The 19,003-nt window shown below is 34.3% G+C and overlaps 1 protein-coding gene and 1 long non-coding RNA gene across 2 annotated transcripts in view; one reads left to right on the plus strand and one right to left on the minus strand.

Annotated features, from left to right (window-relative positions):
* The window catches only part of LOC139809678 (twitchin-like), a 24,807-nt gene extending 13,600 nt beyond the window's left edge, over positions 1–11,207 (plus strand). The window contains exons 5-8 of the mRNA XM_071772758.1: positions 7,829–8,157; positions 8,424–8,603; positions 8,701–9,044; positions 10,654–11,207. The gene's annotated coding sequence lies outside the window, so the exon portion shown is untranslated. The remainder of the gene's footprint in view (positions 1–7,828; positions 8,158–8,423; positions 8,604–8,700; positions 9,045–10,653) is intronic.
* Positions 11,208–12,931: 1,724 nt separating this feature from the next.
* LOC139809679 (uncharacterized) lies at positions 12,932–14,725 on the minus strand. The gene is made up of 3 exons (XR_011731159.1): positions 13,835–14,725; positions 13,552–13,669; positions 12,932–13,479 (listed from the first exon to the last, which is right to left on the minus strand). It is a non-coding gene; the product is annotated as an uncharacterized lncRNA (long non-coding RNA).
* Between the last annotated feature and the right edge of the window lie 4,278 nt (positions 14,726–19,003).

Raw genomic sequence — 19,003 nt, forward strand, 5'->3', positions numbered from 1 at the left:
GTAGAATGATTATTATTTTTCTGTGTGTATGTATCTATAAGAATTTAAGTAATATTTGTGTACATAATTAATTTTTCTTCTGAGATTATTTTAAGATTATCGCTGTACGTTTCCGCTGTACAGATTAATGTTTTATCGCTTATTCGATGGAGGCTGATAAAATTTTACGATCACATTTTTCAGCAACGATCAGTCAAATCGATGCGTCGACATAATTTTTCGCAGCTAAGTTCTCGAGTTACAAACAATACATGAGAAAGATATAAGAGGCGATAATATTAGGTAACGTCAACATTGCACATAAGCTAACTCCACACCTTACTTTGCCAGCATCTCAGTTTCAAAGTCTCGTGCGACGTGATAAATTTGCTGAAGGTAAATGAGCAGAGTTATTTTAATACATTCCTATCACATGCGACTCGTAGTATAATTGACGTAAATAAAAACGTCGGTAAAGGAGGATCAAAAAGATCAAAATGTATCAAGATTAATCCGAGAGTACCGGATTTTTTTTTATCAATGATCACTTGGGGTAATTTTTCCACCCCAATTAAAAGTCATTGTTATTAATTATATATTGCATATTTTTTATTGTTCTACTAGATTATAGCGCGTGCTTTGTGATGTTTTTTATTTGTTATTATCTATGCAAAAAACATTTGTACACTCGATCAATCGACTGAATCGAGACGACCAATCACGTTCGCAATAACACGGCAACAATTGCAAACGCGATTCGGCCAACTTCAGGATTTCATACCGCTTTTATAAGAGGCTACTTTACTAGTATTTGAGGACAATATGTGTATAAAGTTACTTAACATTTTCTAAAAAAAAAAGTAAGAAGGAACAAAAAATATTTAAAAACGAACGAAAGAAGCACATTAAAATTACTGTCACGTAAGCTTTATTTTTTCGATACTAGGGTGTAAAATTCACCCAGGCGCTTCTCAAGTTAAAATGGCGATGAGCCGTCTCTATTGTGTGAATTGCGGACACGGTATGTTGCGGTGAAAAACAGGAAAAATCATATTGTGACCGAACGTTGTGTTTTATTATTAATAAATTTGCCAGTTATGGTCAAGGAAGTTTGGTGATATTATTTTATATTCACTGGCGAAGAAAATTTCCCATTATTGTTAAAATCGTATTGTATTACACTCGGACTCCACATGTTTATTAATTATCGTATTCATGCGTTTCTCTCGTAAGTTTCCTTTATAATCATTGTTTTAAAAACAATTAAATAACGTAATTTTGACCATAAACATAGTATTTTAACTTGAAATTCCTCGATGGTCCGCAGCTAGTGCGACACTATAGTAATATTTACTATAAGTGAGAAATGTATCAAAAACAAATTATTAGCTAATAAAATCGTAAAATACACACGATATAAAATTTATACCAGTAAAATCACTCACAAGCGATAAAAAATACGCATGATGGTGACATGACGGTCACATGGTTTTGACTTATATTGCGATGAACGCTCATACAAAAAATACGCTATTTTGCACAAAGTAGATAAGATAATTTCGTCAAATCGATATCTTTGTTTTGCCGAAATAACTTTGTCGACCCAGTAAACCAATGGTTTTATTTAGATATAGCATTGCTAAACATGTTTACACAGCATGTATAATTAATTGGTTTAATTAAATTGGGTCGATATTATTAGCTATTCAAAAGCAACTAAATCTTTCCTTTAAATACGCGGTTGGATACAAAAGTTAAATCTATGACTAAGTCACTGCTGCGGATCATGAATAATGGATTAGGAAAAAATAATGAGCAAAGTAACAGCCCACACGCGATCTAGACGCGCAATGTAATATGCGAACGTCGTCAGTAACGATTTTCTAGACAAGTTACTAGTAGTGTCACGGCGACCAGGAGTGTTTATCGCGGTCGGAGTGTTTATAGCGGAGACAGTAAATTAACAGTAAAGATTTCACCATCGATCCGCCCGTCTTCCGGTAGCTGCAAGATATTTCGCGATTAATTTGGGAATCGTATGAGATAATGAAGTAACATCACGCGTGGAGAACATTTCGTGAGTCGCAATTCCGTTCTTTCATCATTTCAGATTACTTATGTCGTGATAAGGCTAATTAAATACAAGATACATATAAGTAAGAATACATATCGCTCTTTTTTTTCTCTTCTCGGCAAAATCTCGTATTGCGTGTAAAAATTTCTTTCTTCTTCCTTTCGCGAAAAGTGAACTAGTACATTGACCTGAATCGCAAGCTATAAATATCGCGTACCACAAGCTTATATATGAATGTAAGAATTGTGACATGAAGACGGCGTTCACTTTCGAGTTTCGCAATCGTTACGTGCCTGCGCAGTTTGGTAAAACATGTTTGCAACAATTAAGGTGCACCAAATGAGTACTTTGATTCACTTTGATATTCTTCTTTTATTTTCACAAAATTGTTTTTTATAGGAATTATTATAAACATGTACCATATATACACGTAACATAAATATTAAATAATAATAAGTAAAATCATTATGTTATACAATCAATTAGAGAGAAAAAAACAGGTTTGAACCCTGACTGATATTTTACGCAATAAATTCTTTACAGTGATTTGATAAGGATACTTGTTAGCATCCTTAAATCAAAATTTTAATTGATGTAATTTAAGTATGTGGACGTACTGTTCCAACAAACATCTATGTTTTAAAGACCGATAAGAAATCGGCGCGCAGTTTACAGAATTTAAAGAAAGTATACAAAAGTCACATAATATTATTATTATGGCTACCAAGATCCAATCCAGACCGTAAATGGCACTTTTCTCTGTAATTAATTATAGATATTAAATCTAGTAAAAAAACGTATAAATAATATATTAGATATTATTAATCTCCTAATCTACATTATCAGCACGTTCTTGCGCGAAAATGTAGTTATGGTGTCGTCGATATGAGCAATTCCACGTCAAATCAGAGAGAAATAACCTCGTATTTTTTTAATTGATTGAAACGTGAAATATACATAAAATAAGATAATACGTATTTTTTGTATTTCATTATATTTTTCTTACCAAAAAGTACACTTTAAAAAATTTTTTTAATAATACTATATATTGCTTTCTCATGGAGGAAACAAATTTTTTCGAGATTTTAAAGGAAATAGATTTAGAATGTTCTAAAATGTATGGTGTCAAGAGACAGAGAAGTAGATATGCAGGAAAGAGCGAAAAAAATTGAAAACTTAAAAACGTGTAAGGATTATAAAGATGTCAAAATAGGATGGCTGCCTAGATATATCAAAAATTTGGGTCAGAAAAGGGAAGGAAAAGACAAGCGAGAATAAGGTGTGGAAATGAGACAAAAGGGAATATGTATTACATGAATGAGGAATGGAGAAAATGTAGACTATGCGGAAAAGAAAACGACGATATGCGACATGTAAGTACGAGATGTGAAAAAGTGGAGAGTTGGAAAGGAAGAATGACTGATATGCTGAGTGATGGAGCAGGATATGGATGGATGAAAGGTGAAAGGTTTGAAAGAGATAAGATTAGAAATGGAGAAAGAAAAGAGTAATTAGGTCAAATGTAAAATTCATAATATATGCACTGTTCGAATAGTTTATAAGCAGGATCGTAACAGCGAAATGTAAAAACCGGAAACAGGATTTGACAAATGTATAGTTGTGTAAAGTCTGGCAGGCTAAACTGCTATATGTAAGCACCAGAAGGTAAAGCATTAATAAATACTACTATTTTTTATTCTTTATTTTATTTTAAAAATACATATTTTTTATTTTATGGAGAAACGTGATGGATTCAATTTTGTAATACTTTCGTTACTATAGTTAATTTAAATAAAAAACTAAATTTAACAAGTCCAACTGTAAACTGTACGTCAATTTGTTAAAGATAAAAAGTTACGATTTTAATGGTTTTTGTTAAATAAACAAACTCGTTGAATTTAAAAAAAAATAGGTTTTTATTAACTTTTAGATGCTGATCGTAGATCAGCTTTATTAACTTTTAATAGATGCTTTATCGTATCGTCGTGAAGACATCTTCTTTGTTGTGTTAATACGGAACTTCCAACGCTGAATAAGTGCTCTACCGAATCACTACTTGGAAGTAGTGTGTTGTATTTAATAATGAATTTTTTAATATTTAGATAGTCATTCAACATTTCGACATTACAAAGTTCAGATTTTAAAAATTAAAATTCCTCCAGTTCGACTTAAATTAGTTCGATTAAAACGACTTTGTTTCTTGGTAAAAAGCAAAAAAATCGGGTGGAGTTCCGAAAACGGCCTACCTCCGATTTCGATGAAACTTTGTGAAAAGCTTCGTTTTTTTAAGATAAATTGATAAAAAATATAAGGCTGTTCTTCCGAAAATGTCCGTGCTCCGATTTAGGTGAAACTTTGTGAATAGGTTCCTTTTAGATAAAAAAGACATATACCAAAAGGATTTTTTGCGACTCCAAAGTTTAGCCACTTTTTTAACATTTTTGCAAGGGTGGGCCAATAATAATCAAGCATTTTATAATGGTCTTTCTTATATATCTTATATAACATATCAAAGTACATGCATGGGCGGGGGGGCTTAAGCTCACGCTTAAAGCGAAATACATTTCCTACCCGGGCACGCCGAAGGCGTGTCCATGGGGGGGGGTGCGAGGGGGGCAGAGCCTCCCTCCCCGCCTAAGTTTACTCCCACAATGGGGGGCTTCGCCCCCCCCGCCCACGCATGTACTTTGATATGTTATATAAGATATATAAGATATATAAGAAAGACCATTATAAAATGCTTGATTTATTATTGGCCCACCCTTGCAAAAATGTTAAAAAAGTTGCTAATCTTTGGAGTCGCAAAAAATACTTTTGGTATATGTCTTTTTTATCTAAAAGGAACCTATTCACAAAGTTTCACCTAAATCGGAGCACGGACATTTTCGGAAGAACAGCCCTATATTTTTTACCATTTTATCTTAAAAAATGGCTTTATCATAGGAGTCGCCAAAATTCCTTTTAAGGGCTTTCATTTTAACCCAAAACGAAGCTTTTCACAAAGTTTCATCGAAATCGGAGGTAGGCCGTTTTCGGAACTTTATCCAAAAAATCATCATTATCGAGTATTTTATCGTTCATTGGGAGACTTTCTTTTTCAATCTGATATTTTTTTTGTAGACCCGGCCTAAAGTAACGATTAAAGTAACTGTGATCGATTCGTTATCGTTACCCCAAAAATGTAACTGCGTTACCGTTACAGTTATTATAAAAAAAAAAAAAATAACGCCGTTACTAAATTATTACTGGAAAAAAGTGACTTGTAACAGTAACGCGTTACTTTTCAACACTGCAAATATCATATATACATACAATTATCAGAATTAAGTTTATACACTAAGATTGTACACTGTTAGATACACAATAATTTTGTTACACTATCAAAATGATTATAGTAGGTCGTTGAAGTATAATAAAGTTCTATATAATTTTAATGATCCAACAAAATGATTTTTAAACCTGAATCTAGCTAAATTTTTAGATAGTTTAGCAAAACCGTTCTTTCCGTGTAAGATTTGCACTATTTACATTATACATAGTTCCTACTATATACTTACATTGTTAAAACTGCAATTTTGTTGAACTCCACAGAAGATGAAAAGGTAATAGCGTGACACGCGTGTTACTTGCTTCAAGTGCAAAAGTATATTGAAATAAATACAATCTTACAAACCAGCTGATTGTGAGTCACTTATAAATTTAAAGGCCGAGAAACTTACCATAAAGCGCCGAGTTTGCTATGGACATTTGCTACGGAAAATCCTAACAGAAAGGAAAATTAACGGTCAAATCTCTACTATTATATAAAGGGGAAAAGTTTGTTTGTACCATTGTTCAGGGTAATCTTAGAAACTACTGAATCGATTTCAAAAATTTTTACACTGGTGGATAGCTTATATCTTCCTGAGTAACATAGGCCATGTGCCATATTGTGCTACAACCCAATTTGAAAAAAAATTCGGGATATCTAAAATTTTAAATTCTTTAAAAGAGTCGTACTTAATGACTTTTCCTGTTCAGATTTTCCTAATCAACCAAATCTTAAAGTATTATATATGAAATAGGAGTAGAAAAAACTGAGGAATATAATAGAATTCAAAAAATTGCTAATAATAAAGGGGTTACCGGTTTCTGTCTAAAAAAATCTACGTAATTGCTCCGATTTCCTCAAATTTTGAGATATCGAGCTAATTTTTTTTTTATGGATAGAGTATCATTAAAGGTAAGTTGGTATTGAATTTGGTGAGAATCGGTGAAAGGGTTGCCGATTTTTGCCTAAAAAGTGTATATTATACATGTTATCTTATATAGAGTATCATTAAAGGAAAGTTTTGAATTTGGCGAGATCGGTGAAGGGGGTACCGATTTCTGCTTGAAAATGTATAAGTTATTTGATGGATAGAGTATCATTTAAGGAAGGTTGTTATTAAATTTGGCGAGAATCGGTGAAAAGGTTACCGATTTCTGCTTAAAAAGTGTATAAGTTATAACAAGAAAAACTCTATTTTTAATCGACAACGTTTGGCAATATCATGACGGTTCGACCATTGGTTTTGGTCGGATAAGTTTATACATGTAATTTTATATAGAGTATCATTTAAGGAACGTTAGTATTGAATTTGACGATGATCGCGGGTAAAAGGATTCTTTCTTTATAAAATTTTGATTTGTTTGAGAAATGTTCGTGGTTGCTCTAATTTCCGCCAATTTTGAGATATCGGGCTATTTATAATTCGATTATATTCTTCAGTCTTTTCTACCTCTATTTCATATGTAATTCTTTAAAATTTGCTTGATTATAGGAAAATCTGAACAGGAAAAGTCATTAAGTATACTCTTTTAAAAAATTTAAAATACTAGGGACACCACTAAAAAAACGCGTTAATAATATATAGTACCTCATGGTGACGTGGAAAGTTATTAAAAATATGTGTTTATGAATCATACATTGGTGGATAAGATTAGCTAGAACAAAAATGGAACAACGTAAATAAAGTCGTTTAAAAAAAAAGACGCCCGGGCGAAGCCCGGGTATCCAGCTAGTTATATAATAACGATTTACTTTAGAAATATTACACAACTTTTAAAATACAATATTCATAATAAAAATGTGATTTGTATAATGTTAATTATATGCAACATTATAAGTTATATGTCATTCATATTTATTGTACTTCTTCCTATAAAAGATTTCCGAATAAATCGATGCGCCGCGCTGCTTGGTCGAGCCAGAAACATGGACACCGCGGCGCGGCGCCTCAGTTATTATAAAAATATATAAAAAATAAAATCCATCGTTTCTCCATGAAATCAAAAATATGTATACTTTCAGAATAAAAAATAAAGAATAAGATAGCATTATTTAAAAATTTTTAAAAAGTATACTTTTGGGTGAAAAAAATAATTAATTATAAGTAATTAAACATTTTAATTGCTTATAACAATTAAAATTTGCAATTTCTTAACTTATTTTCCTTTAATTGTCTCCTTAGCTTTAAAATGCATTTTTGAACATTTCTTTATGATAAATGTAATCAGAGATATTAATTTTTTAAGTTAACAACTTCTTCATTTTTCGAAAATTGTATATTGCTTATATTAACTTCCGCAAAATAAATTTTTTGAAGGAATAAAAAAATACGTATCTCATTATTTTATGTACATTTCACGTGAAAAAAGTTTTGATCGATTTAAAAAATTATTTCTCGTCTGATTTGACTGGAATTGCACATATGCTTCTTTGACGCTCCATACACGTCCGCGTGTGTTTTTCAGGTATCTCGAGAGGAAATAAATTTACAGAAGAAGAAGACCATGCCGTGGACACCTGGGCAACAGGCGCGAACGTGCACGCGGCTTTACTGTTATCAGAGATATTTTTAATTATCACCAAACGTCACACACATTTTTTCTGATAAACTTGATTTCTTTTTTCGAGATAGAAAGAGCCCCTCTGCTCTCCGTGCGTTCTCTATGTCTCTCGCGAAACGTCTCGCCGCGGAGTTTCACGCGTGAAACGATTGGCTGAGGAGTTGAGGAGTTCTTCCGCGCTCCGCTCTCATTGCTTCCCTCTCTTTCCACCACGTGGAAATCATCGTCTCGAGGTGAGCCTGTCGGAGATCTGGCCATGCAGTGATAGAGAGAGAGAGAGAGAGAGAGAGAGATTTGACACGCGCCACGCACACACACACACACACACACATACACACGCATTCGCCTTTTATTGGTGAAGGTTAGCCATACATTCCAAGAGTATATAAGGGCATCTCTTCCGCACTGATCATGCATTATAACCGGAGAGTGTGACGCGACATCACAGCGCAAGCATCAGTCTCACGATTATACTGGTCCGTTCCCTATTCGCTCGCAGGGTTGAAAAATCGGTGCTTCAACCTTTCGCGGCCTCCGATTGACTTTGCGATCGCGTGACCGCACTTCGCTTCTCGAGGAAGGCTCATTCGTGTTTAAAAACGCATCCTTCGCGCAGAGTGTCGGAGAACACCTCCGCGATAGGATCAGAATCTCTCGACTAGTTCTACGACCGCCCGCGGTAAGAGACGTTGAGTCTTACGAAAGCAAGACGTAAGTTAAGATAACTCTGACTGAATCTTCCTTATATGATCTTTTCCTTATATGATCTTTTCTAGATCTCGAGAAGAGTGCCCGATCTTTTCTAAAGATACAAGAAGTCCATAGTCGAAGTCGGATGAAAAATATCACTCCGCGAGCATTGAGAGAGGAAATCGACAAGAGAGCATTGAGAAGACGGATCGAGCGCGTACGGGTCGCGCAGCACCCAACATGAGTATTGTGGCGACCTTTGTGACAGGAGGGTCTTGGATGACCGTTTTTCTATTCTCCTGCCTGCTGAGTCTTCTCGGAGTCCTGCTAGTGCAACGCGTAAAATTCCTATACGCCTTGAGAAAGGTGCTCTATCCCACCGCGTTGCCTCTCATCGGCAACGCTTATCAGCTCAACTGCTCGCAAGAAGGTAAGCCCTTTCGCGATCGCGACGCGTAATTGACTCCGTCGAAATGTCAAAGTATCGCGATAGCCACCGATAATGAGCCGGTATTTGTATAACATAACGACTCGCTGATGTATGCATTATCACCGTCGAAGTATCACCTGGGCTGATTATTTCTGAAAATAGATGTAAACGATATTCGTCGATACCGCCGTTATCTACCGGATATATTGAAGATATATTGCTACACACGGAAGGAAATTGCGTATAACCGTATGTAAGAATCAAAACGACGTTATTCTCTAAAGAGTGAGAAGAATAAAACGTCATAAAAATATCACGGAGGAAATAATAAAAAATACCGTATTTCGTAACTTAATTCGTATCCCACACAGCACACTTTATCTGAGGGACGTCCTACAGATAAAGTGGGATATCTCAATAACCGGTGGATATCCAGTGGATATTTAATATCCGGTGGATATCCAGCGGATGCACAAATGTCCCTCAAAATATCCTGTGCTGTGTGGGATACATAGGATGAGTCGGAAAGGAAATGATTATTTAATAAAAGTAAATTGAAAAGTGCTTTTTTCGCACAAAGCGAGAAGATTGAATCTAAAAATACGTCTGATAAAGTCACGTACGATTTGTTTAATGTACAATATTTTGTCTAGATTGCCTAATTTACAATAACTGTTAATACGTATAAGATGTTTCTTATATAATATATAACTAACAAGTATTAAATGAAACAGCTGACAAATTCTGCCTTGTAACAAATTAAATTTTTATTCTTCATACGTTTCATAGAGTGGTGATTTTCAACCAGCATAAATAGCTCTTTTTTTTAAATAAGATTAAACTAAAATAACTTTCTTGCTTAATTATTTGATCTTACAAGTCTCACATTGAAGCATTTTGACCTAAGTATAATAGATTAAATCAGTCTTTTGACCTATATGTAACGCTTTTGAAAAGCAATGAATCTTTATCGAGGTGAGACATTTGCACTTTTTTAAATGTAAAGGATTCCTTTGTCACATAAATCAGCGTAAAAATATCTTGAAAAACGTTAAAGTAAAAAAAACAAGATAAGCAGGATTTATTAGCTTCAAAAAGTAGCATCAATATTCTATTGTTAAGAAACAAATATTTCAAAAGAGAAAAACAGTTGGGTGCGACTTTGTATCTGCTTTAACGATATCTTTGAGAGAATTTGCTTCTCACAGCATAAATTTCCAGTTGAAATTAATAAACTAAGCACATATTATGTAATGAGCTATAACATTCGCTTTTCTTCTTTTCTGGGATGGAAAATGTTACGTCAACATTATATCGAGAATGTACTGGCACAGTTCATGGCTATACGATATCTATCTATCTATCTATTTAAATAATTAATATATAAATCACTACGTTATCTCTCGGGTGTTAAAAATGAAGTCATCTTACGCCTTCGAATATTAAAAAAATAATCATTGCGAATTGTGATTAGCAGTCGAGCGGAATTCTTCCTCAATTAATCACTACACTCCATTCGTATATACGTTGTGATGTAATATAATCACCGATTTATTGCATTGCGAATTCTCGGACATTCTAAATTCTGAATGATAGTTTTACGCTTTAGTGAGTTTAACTCTTGGACCGATCAATGGATTGACGAAGTGACGCAAATTTTGGAAAATTCACGACGAGTCTTATATCTACATTGCTCAATCCACAAACCCGTTCGAGGATTTAACTCGGCAACTTTTGGCGTTTACAAAATTCACGCCGGTAATTTTGCAGCAACGAGAGTGCAATGCAACGAGAGATATTGAGGGCAAACACGTGCCGGCCACTGCACGACCGGCGCCGTGGTCGGATAAGACACCTGCGCCGTGCGCGACCTGATTGAGATAATCTGGACGACCAGTTTCGTCCATTCATGAGTATACTTACAAATTTTGCCAGAGTTATTGCGTCATTGCAGAGCTTTTTATTATGCGGAATTGTTCAATAGGAAAAAATTTTTATTGTTTTTATATGATCACTAATAAAGAAGGGACTAATCACCGATTTTTATTCCCTTGCACGTGGTGAATCTACGTAAAAAATAAGTTGATCCGTATTCTGGGAAAAAAAGACGATTAAGCAACCCACTTTGGGGCCCACGATTAGTAATCAAATTATTTGGATATTGTAACTCTACACTGAGAAACCCATTTAGTTGACTGAATTAAAATTTGGTTGAACCAACTAAATCTCTTGTTTCTATATGGGCAAACAAGAATTGTGGTTGGTGCAACACAAAAATGTAGTTGGAAAATTTAGTAATATCAATACATAAATATAGTTCACTGAACAAAAATATGGTTTGTATGGAAAAAAATTTGTGATTGACTTATTACTCAAATTTTGTCCTCTGAACCAAAAGTATGTGTTGATATTACTAAAATTTTTAACCGAATTTTTTTGTTGCGTCAATCGATTATTTTTGCACGGAAAAAACGATTTTGCTGAAGTATTTAAAAATTTTGACTAGCTAGATACAGATCTGAAAATAATTTTGTTGCACCATTAAAATAATTATAGTAGGTCACTGAAGTATGATGATAATGCTGTAAAAAATTTTGACATTTTAGCAATTAGTTCTACATATAATTATTTTAAATCACATTGCGTGAATCTATAATTATTTTAATTATGTAGAACTGATTGCTAAAATGTCAAAATTTTTTACAGCATTATCATCATACTTCAGCGACCTACTATAATTATTTTGATGGTGCAACAAAATTATTTTCAAATCTGTATCTAGCTAAATTTTTAAATACTTCAACAAAACCGTTCTTTCCGTGTGTAGCCATTAATGTATAGCACATAAAAAAATGCATAAACAGTTAAAGTCGTTTAAGTATTTTTATTTATCACATTAACGAAAACATACAAAATTATCGTTAGTATTGCCGTAGCGCAAAATACCTGAAGTAGGAAAAATGTTTATCAAAGAACTAAAATCCATCTCAAAACTGTTGTGTCGCATTTTGTATGACTTGATAAGCATCAATATGTGAGTAGTATCCAATAGTAAATAATTTTTGTAAATTACGCATGCTATATTTTTTGTAACATTAAAATATTTTAAATCATTCCAAATACATAGTTCTTTTACACCTGCAGATGTTCCAGATAATTTTTTAATATCTTGATCATAATTACTTTTGGTCCTTCTTAACGAGGGTTCTGATGTACATAATATTTGACATTGTTCTTTGGTAGCTCGACAAAATCGCAAAAAAAAATGACTCGAGAAACTCTCTGAAAATCCTAAAATACTAGTAACACCTAAATTATCACCTAAAATTAGAGCTAATGTGATATATATTATGTATCTTTTATTATTGGATACTATTTCAATACCGTTTGTTTCCAAAAGTTTTAATTCTTCAATTAAAATATTAAATGTAGTACGATTCCCATGAATCATTCTATCAGACGCATGACAAAAGAGCTAAAAAATATGATTGGACCAGTCATTATTTATACTTAGTTTATGAATAGTGAAACCAAAATATGTTAATTTAAAAGAGAAATAAAAATAACTTTATAAGTAACTTAAAAGTAGGACACTCTTTAATATTATAATTTTATAATATTGATGTTCTCTTTCAACTACTTTCTTTAAAAACAAAAAGGAAAAATTACTGAAAAAGCAGCTCTATATCTATATTGATCTAGATCTATAATATATTGATAGATCGTAATAAAACGATAAATGCGAAGAACCAGTATGACGACGCCGATATTTTTTAAAAATAACGCATATCACAAAATTACAATCATAAATTGTTTTATAAATTTTACACGCAAACTTATAATAAAACTAAAAAATTTTATGAATATGTAACTTAAGGTAACTGTAAATACCATCAATAAAATCAACGTATTACGCAAAAAATAAATAAAAATTTTAATCAGGAACAATCTTCATAATATCAATCTTTTTCTATTGAAATTGAATACAAAATAAAGTATTTTATGAAAAATGTCAGTCAGAAAACTATTTATGTAATAACTTAATCAGAGATTTAAATCTCAATTTCAATTAAGAAAAAAACATAATGATGTTAGTCTTTGTGTGTGTGATGGTCTTTATAGAATTTAAAATAGTCAAAACTGATGAATTTTTACAATCAAACTCAGTTTCAAATCCATATACGGCGCGTTGTAAGAAATACCATATTTTTTCGCATTCTACTAGATACTTTGCATTAAAAACCTGAAAACTCTTGAAGCATATATCCACTGCTTTACGCACGGTTGCAATTTCGTACTTTAAATCATCAATGATTACTTATGAAGTAATGTCATTCTCATCAGAAACCAGAAGTACAAATGGCTGAAGTTTAATTCCTTTATGTGCACAAAAATTTCTCCGTTCTTCAATAAGATTCTCAATTTCTCCGGGAATCTACAGAAAGATAAAGATAACGCTGTAAGTTGTAGAAATATCTCTCTAGTAAGATACATTAGAGAAGCTTACCTTCAAAGAGCGGAATTAAGCGCTCGCACCGCAATGCAACTAATGCGTCTCGTACAATATGATCCGCCATAGCATATTTTACAATAACCGTAAGAGTACACCATTGAAAACAGAGGTCCTGTGTGTTAAAAAAAAGTCCTTGTTAAAATTTTTGTGTAATATACAGACTTATACGAGGAATATCGAATGGGCAGTATCGAGCCCCGTTAAGTAATAATGCGTAGTACACGCTTATCCGCTCGTTACGGAAAGAGAAAATCTCCGGGTACTTATCGTGGCTGACCTTGTCCCCGCTGTCGGAAATGGCTGGCGGACGAGTCTCGATGCTTCGCTGAGATCAGCAGAGATCCGTCTTTTGCCCGACGTGCGCAGACGCCGATGTATCCTGAGGGATTTCCGGATGTCGAGTCGATTTCCTTTTCTTCGCTTGCTAATTGCCAGCACGCACCTCTCGCACGTTATCACGAGCACGCGCATTCGCGGCCACGAGGCGTGGAACGCGAGGACGCCTCGTAAACACGTGTACAAGATTGTTGTTCGTTTCGAAACTATTGTCGTCCGTTATAAACCATTAATCACCCGCGAGGAGGTGCGGGCGGCGATGGAAGACGACGACGACGACGGCGACGTTCGTCACGCATAGCAAGCACACACGCGGGGCAACCTCCCGGTAAACCTTCCGGTTTACACGCACCGGGAAACGCAGATCCGTTGGCGATTATCTCTCAGGCCGGCCCGTCGGCCCGTCGGCCGATCACCGCCGTCACGGTCTAAGCCTTGAGAAAATCTTTCTCTACAACTATAAAGTATCTCGTTCGTATTTCTTGCAATGAATCGCCTATAGCAACTGGGTCCACTAAACTGCGCAACGAATTCCGAATTGACTTTCCGAAACTGTGGTATCAGTACCGCGGACCGTGATCGAATGACGAATGACGCTGTGATGGTGTAGCGCTCTCTCTCTCTCTCTCTCTCTCTTTCGCATTGTCGCGACTCTAGCGCGGACCGGCACACAGAAGACGATCGGCAGCGCGCCTTTTTCTTCCGTCGCCGCGTCGTTGTCGATATTGCGCGCTTATTTTCAACCTATGATTTTCAAGTGAACGATTTTGTTCACGCAACAAACACAATTATTTAAGATACGATGAGATGGGCAAGTTTGTTACCGTAACAATCAAATTTTATTGTAACTAGTAAATCAATTCAAACATAAAATTTGGTTCGTGTAACATTTCACTTGCTTCCCGTAATATGGTTTTTTAAGTGCATATATAAAAATTACATATTTAGATCAACAAATGGTTTAACCAAAGAATTTTGTTTTATTTAACCAAATGGGTTTTCAGTGACTAGAAATAACACCGCGTAACTAAAAATCGTAATTAGCTATTCTATCTATTTCAAAGATTTTCAAGTTATGCTATAGTCAATTCTCTCAATTAGTTCTGTCGATATTCAGTTACTCAAAGATAATTTTCACTTAAGGGGCATTAACTAAAATGTTAAGGTGCTTAACTGTGGGTCAAACCGGTGAAAATTTTTCCCAGAGTATTCGAACGAACGACCATTCCAACGCAGGTAGAAAATTCCAAGATTAAAGGAAGAAACAAAGATTTTTGACTGCGATGTAAGTATGAGAGTGGGGTGAAAAAAGAAATGAAGGAAACACAAGGAAAATTCGGTTCTAATAATAAGAGTTCTAACGGTTAGAAAATTGTAGCTTATAACTACACTACCAATCGCTCCCTAAATTTCAAGCATAAAAGAATAATACTATTTACAAGGCGCAAACACAGTTCGGACACAGATCAACTTATTTTCGATGTAGATTCACATGAGATTCAGGTGCAAGCGGATCAAAATCAGTGATCCTCTCCTTATAAATTACTTTACTTTTATTTAATATTTAGTAATTTAATGTAAAAATTGTAAATAAAATGTGAGTTGAGTGAAGGAGCTATAGGCAGTATAGGCGTGAAAAGCACGTGATAGATGGAGCAGGGCTTGACAGTGAAGTTGGAAGGAAAATATTAAATATTGTATCAGAGAATAGAATAAAAGTTAAATTTTAAAGACTAATTCATAATTCATAATTTTTGTGATATATTAACTACATTAATGTTTATATAATAATATTTTGACAGTCTTAAATATAACGGTATTCAGTCGAAGATGTAGAAACCGACGAAAACATTTGGATTTAACTTTAAATCACATTTCTCTGATATACATCCCTGGTAATTAGTTAATTTTGTTCACCGTTAGTAACACGAACGCCTAATCTGTAATAGCTTGCAAAAAACTGTTTACTAAGGAAAAATGCGATATATCTAGGAAACCTTGTACATGGAGTAAATCAGCTCTTAGACGTAAAAATAAATTTTTATGATAAACGATATCAATTCAATGACAGTTGTTTCAATGATAGTAGTTTGGATTGCACACCTATATCTATATTACATGTGATCCATCATTTCGTGCTATACAAAGAAGAAGATGTAACAGATTTTCGCGTACACAGGAAAGATATTTCGTATAAAAGACATATATTTCACGTCGCACACTGAGAAAAATGTTTTGTTGAAACAACCAAAATTTTGTTACTGTAACAAAATTTTGGTTTTTCAACAAAACTTTCTTCAACATTTCTCTCAGTGCAAGAAGTTAAATAATTCACCCTGTATACGCGCATATTTTTTTTCTTATTTAGTTTCTCCCTTCCAGATAATTTACGAGAGCATGCAAAAATAAAGAAACTCAACACGAATTGTACTCTCGATAACGTAACTATAATGTACTTGACGCAAAAAAAAGTTCAAGTCCGTTTTCGAACCGTTATGTAACGTTCTAATTGAATGCAAAGTGGCAATATATAGTTCTTCTTCACAATCAGACATTATGCTTTCCAGACGTTCAAAGATTAAAAATCACAATTTTATTATACATTTGTTCCTTTGATGTCCGAAAGAATTAGAAAGAGATATAATTCTTAAAACTAGAAAAAGATAAAAAGTTAAACTGAGATTAAAGTTAATCGACATTGGTAGAAATGAACATAAGACAATGAAATTGATATAGATTTATTACGATATAAGAATACAAACAATTATACGTGACTTTCGCGTAAAGATACGCGCGCGATAAAAGATGAGGAAAGGAAAGAAGTGTGATTTGTGAGCTAAGTATCGCAGTTCACCAATGATAATTGCCTGCTCGTCGCACGCGTAAAGAAACGAAGACGAAGAAGAAAAAGAAAAAGAAGAAGAAGAAGAATTGGGGTCGAGGTCGCTCGGGCGGACGGCCCGAATAGTGGCGCGTAATTGCATGCGATTTTGTATGGGCGACGCCAACGTTACGTACCCTTCTCGTTTTGAGCGGAAGGTAGAGGGGATAAAAAAAGAGAAAGCAGACGGCAGGGGTTCGAGTAAAGAAAAGAAACAAAAAGAGAAAAAAGGCCAAGTCCCGGCGCGAGAATCCACGTGGCAGACTGGCCTGTCGGTTGATAATTCCGGGCCAGACTCCGGCCAGACGTTATCCTCGTTCGCGAGAAGGGAGTAGAATCTAGACGCTTGGAGGCTTTCGCTCGGGCATCCACTATGATAGATAAATAGCGCTCATAACGATCAAGGGAACGTTACGGAGCGATTGGCAACGCAGACGCGATTCGCGCGGATGTACCCATGCTAAAAGTTGTCGTCGGGCAATTGTTATTGACATCGTGCAAGGCGGGATTAGCGTAATATATGTCGATTAACCTTTAGCCTCTGAAGTGTCTATAGAGATCGAAAGTTCTTTTTCTTTCCGATTTTATTTTCGCTCATTGCGCGCTTCCAGAGATCAACGAATTGAAATGGAAATTCTTGAGCAATAACCTGGTAAAAATTAATCAGGCAATTTTGTCAGACGATAAAAAGAATGTATATATATATGTATATATATATATATATATATATATATATATAATTTTTACCAGGTTATTGCTCAAGAATTTCCATTTCAATTCGTTGATCTCTGAATATATATATATTACTACCGACAATTAAAACTCGTTGGCATTAATCTCAAAACGTGTGTGCAGTTCTTGTGTAAAATGCGGAATAAAATTACATAATGATTAGATGGAGTTTTTTTTTTCAGGAAAAAAAATACAAAAACTTGAACGAATAAAAAAAATTGTTTGAAGACTAAATGATACTTTTATATTCACTTTTTGCTAAAATCCTACGTGCAATCTAATTCTCTTCTATTTATATAACACACGTGGAATGTACTTCGTGCGTTATGTCATACTTATTCTTCATTCAATTTCGCGATATATCCCTACGGCGGCTCCGGGGGGAATGAGGGGGATGAATATCCGGCCCTGAAATAGGCCGTCAAGGAGTCCTCCACCGTCCGTCGCGTCCGAAGGACGCCTGGCGTCTCATATGCCAAGGTCTTCGACAACACCTTCCGCTCTTTCCAGATCGACGCCTTTCCCTCTTTGTCTGCCTTTTTTCTCTTTCTCTCTTTCTCCTTCTCTCTCCCTTTTTGTCTCTCTCGCTTTTTGCATTCATCCTCCACGTGCGGTATACCACTGTCTATTTTCAACCGGTCAACGTCCGGTCAGCCTCTCGGCCGTCAACACGTGCAGCGCGATTTCTCTCTTCCTCCATTCTTAATTCTCTATCTGTCCTTCTCCTTCTCTCTCTCTCTTTCTCTTTCTCTATCTCTCTCTTTGCTTCTTTAACTGTCTGTCTCTTATCAGCGTCTTATAAAAAAAAGATGTTATCTCGTTAAAATCTATTTCTACTAGACTAGGTGATTCACTATTTACATTCATCTTTGATAAATAAACTATATTTAACTTTTCTTAAGTACTTAACTATGATTTTTTATCACCGTGCTGTATTTTTCTATCTTTATTCTTTCTATTATCATTTCTTCCATTATTTAACGTTCCTTTGATATTTTTTCTTAAGCGATTTCTTTGAATGTTAAGAACTGAATATCAAGTTTTTTTAATGCAGTGACTGTGATGTAGACTTGTGCACTGATGAGTATTTTAAAATATATTATGTAAGAACAGATTTAAAATTTATAAAACATAATTTTGTATTAAAATAAAGTAAATTGATAAGATTCCGTTATATAATAAACTGACTCCTCAAAATGGATTAATATTCTTATTCACTTTTATTTATATTATTTCGTATTGATCGCGTTGCTGTTTTATTGTATTATTTCTTTTGTGCAACTATATATACCCGCAGGTTTTTTTATCACGTTCTGGTTTCATTTCTCGTTCTGAATTGATTGCTTGTTCTAAATTGATATTTCTTCCCCTCTTTATTTTTCTCTCTATCTATCTTCCTTTTTGTTTCTCTTCCACCCCGTATCGGATTATACGTACATATTTACATTACTTCTCTGTTTTCTTTCATTGCCATTCTTTTTCTCGTTCTCGCGAAGG

The sequence above is a fragment of the Temnothorax longispinosus genome, chromosome 3 (assembly GCF_030848805.1).
Source record: "Temnothorax longispinosus isolate EJ_2023e chromosome 3, Tlon_JGU_v1, whole genome shotgun sequence".
Classification (NCBI taxonomy): domain Eukaryota; kingdom Metazoa; phylum Arthropoda; class Insecta; order Hymenoptera; family Formicidae; genus Temnothorax; species Temnothorax longispinosus.